Raw genomic sequence first — 5,652 nt, forward strand, 5'->3', positions numbered from 1 at the left:
GATTTAACACCACATTGGTATTGCTTTTCTCCCTCATAATTTACATGTTAAGAGATACATTCTGTGGTTAATTGGTTCTTCTTACTTATTTCTTTACTACTAAATCAAAATTTCTTTTAGAGAAGAATGCGTATTTTACTCATTTGGCTTTCTTTCAATAGTTTGTTCATAGTATGTGCTCAATGTATATTTGAAAGTAATTTAAATGTAATACAGTTTATATTTAATTGAAAAAATAAGTGGAAAACATACTTCAATTTAAATACATAGCTAGGGGCGCCTGGTGGCAGTCGGTAAGCGTCCGACTTCAGCCAGGTCACGATCTCGCGGTCCGGGAGTTCGAGCCCCGCGTCAGGCTCTGCTATGATGGCTCAGAGCCTGGAGCCTGTTTCCGATGCTGTGTCTCCCTCTCTCTCTGCCCCTCCCCCGTTCATGCTCTGTCTCTCTCTGTCCCAAAAATAAATAAACGTTGAAAAAAAAAATAAATAAATACATAGCTAATGTGTATAACTTAAGTATGTGAAATCTTGAACTGGGATGTTCATTTCATCATAAGTATGTGAGAACTATATATTTATACAATTATTTTGGCCAGCCACTATGTCAGATGTTAATAAGGTTTTTACTTAAAAGGGTTATGCTGTATGGAAGTTTGGAATAAAATTGGTTTCATAGTGAGAAATAGCTAAAATTATTATTCTTTTTAACATTAAGTATAAAAAAAACACACCAGTTTAAAGCTAAGGCCCATTATATTAATATGTATGTATATATATGTTTTATGAAGTAGTAAAGTTTAAAATGCACTGGAATCTATGTATATGGAAAATAGATTAAAGACCCTGAGCAGAAAAATCATGTGTGTCATAATCAAACAGAATAGAGTTAGATTCCTTGACTTAGAAGACTAAGGTAAGTTTATTTGCTTCTTTAATGACAGCATCAGACTAAATGCATAAAAACTCTGGGGCGCATGCGTGACTCAGTTGGTCAGCACTACTCTTGATTTGGCTCAGGTTCTGGTCCCTGGGTCATGGGATTGAGCCCCGCTTGGGCTCTGTGTTGGACCTGGAGCTGCTTTAGATTCTCTCTCTCTCTCTCTCCCTCTCTCTCTCTCTCTCTTCCTCTGCCCCTCCCCTGCTCGTACACTCTCTCTCTAAATAAAATAAACAATTTAAAAAATAAATAAATAATAAATAAATACATGCATACATCTTTCAAGGGTACTATGAGGGAAGAAACACCATAATGTGACGAGTGTATAGTTGACATAGTTGACTCCAATAAACAGGACACTATTATTGCTAGTGTGATGTGATATATCCCATTGTTATTAATTACATTCATTAACATACCATTGTTATTAACCAATCAAGTGTATCATGATATATATTATTATATGTGCATATATATATAATTGTAAGGGAATATGAAAAAGGTTTATCTACAAAAATAAGATTAAAAATGCAAAGTGACTGACATATCAATATCAAATGTATTTAGCATAATCATAAGCCTATATGTTTGTCAACTAAATTATTTTCTTAATTATATTAATGCATGATATCACAGTAGTAACCTAATGTAAAAATTAGTAATAACTTAGTAATTACTAAGGTAATTGCATAAATGCACTTTGCTTTCCAAAATTATCTCTAACATTTTTGGAAAATAGGCAGTTTTTTAAATGAAATGGTTAATAATGGAGTGTCACAAATCAAAAGAATATTAAATAACTACCTGGTTAAAAAATATAAGACTAGGCAATAAATCATCCCTATAAATTTTAAACGTTATTCATTATAAGACAGTTTCCATTACCTATTACGGTCTTTGGTTTGAAATGTATAACTATGTAGCCTAAGATAACATAGACTTACTAGGAAATCCAAAGTACTGTCTGTGCTTCTGTATACTACCATTGTCCCATTCGGCTCCAAGATCTGCTCCTCTATCTCAATAGATTGCTCCCCTAAGGACCTCTAATTTATGAAGCCCTAAATCAAAGTTTACAACTAAGATACTATCAGCTTAAATCAAACATTTTAAGGTGAGTCTTAAAGAATTAATTTATTGTGTAGGGTTTTGCCTTATTCTGGCTTTTAAAATTTGAGTTAACAAACTCCTTAAAACATTACTGAGTTTTATTTTTTTTCTTGCCTTTTACGTTTGGGGTTTCTTTGGTTGTTTTGTTTTTTGTTTTGTTTTTTTGCTTTTCCAATCTATAAGTAAAACCTATTTGTTGTTAATAATTTGAAAATGTAACAAAGTATCCTCTGGGAGGGGGGAACTTCTTAGTTCTATCCTCAGTTATTTTATATACTGAGAAATCTCATAGGTTGTTATTATTCTCACTGAAAAAAATATAGGCACACTTTTAAGAACACTTTGAGTATTTAAGTATAATGTATATAAATGTCCAGGCAATTTTAGATATGAGACCATGTAGAACACTATACTGAAGCCCCAAATCTACATCAGCATATTTATCTTATCTTGTTATTCTTCAAATTAAATCAAGAGTAAAATATACATTATAAGATTATACCATATACCATATATGAAATCTGGATAAACCATATATTATGGGAGAACTATATTAAAAAAAACACTGGGTGTCTATCTTACATTTTCTTCTGCATTTGTTTTATTAGAATAAAAGATTATAGTCTTGTTTTAAAATCAAGTTAATGTTTCGTTTGATTTAACTAATAAAATTACACATTATTATATACTCTACTGCGATAAACCAATTTAACTCTAAAGCATGTAAATACATAAGATTTTTATAGGTATTAACATTATTTTAAGATTGTAACTTGTGTGCACATTACAATTTTGTTGGATAAAACAGACTACTCTATGATCCAGCAATTGCACTACTAAGTATTGTTCTGAGGATACAAAATACTAATTCAAGGGATTCCTGCACCAGATTTTTATAGCAGTGTTATCTATAATCGCCAATTATGGAAACAGCCCATCTTCACTGATTGATGAATGGATAAAGTAGAGGCGGTATATAACAACAATGGAATATTATTTAGCTGTAAGAAAAAGTTGAGATCTTGCCATTTGCAGCAATATGGATGATAGGTAGATAATATGCGAAAATAAGTCATGGAAAACATATACCATATGATTCATTCATGTATAAATTTAACAACAAAACCAAATAGCAAAGAGTAAAAAAAAAAAAAGAGACAGAGGATAGAGGCAAACCAAGAAACCAAAAACTCTTAACTATAGAGAAACAACATGAGGGTTATCAGAGTGGAAGTGGTGAGAGGGATACAGTGAAAATGGATTGGGGATTAAGGAGGGCACTTGCTGTGATGAACACTGGTGGTGATATGGAATGTGTTCACTCAGTAATTGTACCACCTGAAACTGATATTACACTGTATGTTAACTAACTAACTGGAATTTCAATAAAAACTTAAAAAAAAAAAAACAAGGGCAGATGCATTACTATTTTCTAAATGAGGAAATGGAACCCTGTCAAGGTAAAATGTGAAAGAGAACCTAACATATGTAGCAAAGCAAGAAGCTCGAGTCTAAGTGTAGATTAATTTTACCTATGGACTCAATGTACTCTTTTGGCCTTTATTTTTTCCTGTATCTTTATTTGTTTATCATAGTAAGGAATGAGAGAGGGCATAGATAAGTATCAAATATGTTATAAATGTAAACATGGATAATTTTAAAATTATGCAAAATTTAAATTTAAATTTGTTTTTGGTGAAAAGATTTTAAAGTATTAAAATTATGTATCAAAAGGCAGGCATTCTTTGCATATAAAGTGCTGTTGCCATAATCAGGATTAATATGAAATAAAAAGTTTAACACCAGCATTGTTATGGCTGTTACTGTAAAATTTAAATAAGTCAAATATCCCACTGATCTTATTTCTCTGTTACTTGAACTTCTGAAAGGCAGACACTCAATTGCAAAAACTCTATGCACAGTTATGGGTTTGGCATATTTACAGTGATGTAAGGTACAGATGTACACATTCCTTCTTAGGATCGTATTATTTTCTCAGGATTTCTTACTCACTGATTTCTTGTCTTTCTTTCTTTCTTCTTTTTTTTTTTTCTTTCTTCTTTCTTTCTTTCTTTTTTTCTTTCTTTCTTTCTTTCTTTTCTTTTCTTTTTCTTCTTTCTTTCTTTCTTTCCTTCTTTTTTTCTCCCCTTTTCTTTTCTTTTTTCCTTCCTTCCTTCCTTCCTTCCTTCCTTCCTTCCTTTCTTTCCTTCCTTCCTTCCTCCCTTCCTTTCTCCCTTCCTCCCTCCCTTCCTTCCTCCCTTCCCTCCTCCCCTCTTTCTTCTTCCTCCTTCCTTCCCTTCCTTCCTTCCTTCCTTAAAGATGGAAGGCACAAGTGTGGGTTTTTTTAGCATCTTTATTTTTTTCCATTTCTTGAATTTTTTCAGGCCCTAAATTGGAGCAGGGCCTCTCAACTTTTTTAAACCATGGTATACATGGAAAATGATACCAGCACCATATACTGGGGGAAATCAAGGAAGTCTTTGGAGGTGGGAGGAAATTGGGCATAAGTTAGTAGGGTCCCTGCTGCTGCCTCAGGGCTCACTGAAGCGAAAACTATCTCAGTTTATTTCTAATCTATCCAAGGCACCAGTTCAAATCATGTGTTGTATTTAAGGATGTGAAATTTGGAGTTTTCCAAACAGAGGTTCACATCTAGGCATAGCCACTTACTATTTGTATGACCTTGGATAAACAATGTCTCTGACCCTTGGTTTTTACATCTATAAAACACAGATGATGAGGTTAACTATTTAAAATGGTGGCTATGATGATAATTAGGTGAATACATTCCTTAGCAAAATACTTGGCATGCAGGTCCTAAGCCCTTGGTTGAGTTTGGCTGTAAACTTCCCTCTCCCCCAGCCAAGTTCATATCTGTTTGGAGCAGATTGGGAAAGGGCTGCTACAGGTGTATGGAGGATGGTCAGAAATGAGCTAAATGACAGAAATAGCACACAAAGCACAAAGGGGAAGCAAACATCTTTCACTGAAGTCCTAATGAAATCTGTTTGTTGGACAAGAACAAGTTATTTATATGTTTTATTTATTTAGTCATTCATTCATTCATTCATTCATTCATTGTTTTATCCAGACTCATCCCAACTTGATGCTACTGCTTTTGGTTCTAAAGATTCTGCTCTAAGCTTCTGTCAGGTCTCACTGTATGTTGGCAACTGAAAATCAAATCTCTTTCTTCTGGCAACAGAACTACCCCATCGATCTATCTTTGATACGTTGATAGTGTTGCCCTTGTGCTTCTCATACATCTCAATAAAGGAAAGTGTTATTTCCTATCATGAATTCAATTATCATCTTTTTCTTCAGTTTATAATCAACAGTGGCCTTTAATGTTTGAGAAGATTTGCAATGTGAACTGTATGATATTTACAAAGAGAAAGGCAAATGCACAGGGAGCGGAGAAGAGAATGTTAGAGCTTGGTGCGGTGATCTAATTTAATACATTCATTCACAAGCAAGATACTGTTTCCCAAACAGGACAGATTATTTGAGGGAAATCATATAAATATTCAGTAGCAGAATAAGGTCTAAGACCCAGACTTCTCATCTCAATGGTTTGAACTTTTTTTCCCTATTTTTATGCTTGTC

Source organism: Lynx canadensis, chromosome B1 (genome assembly GCF_007474595.2).
Source record: "Lynx canadensis isolate LIC74 chromosome B1, mLynCan4.pri.v2, whole genome shotgun sequence".
In the NCBI taxonomy this organism is placed as follows: Eukaryota; Metazoa; Chordata; class Mammalia; order Carnivora; family Felidae; genus Lynx; species Lynx canadensis.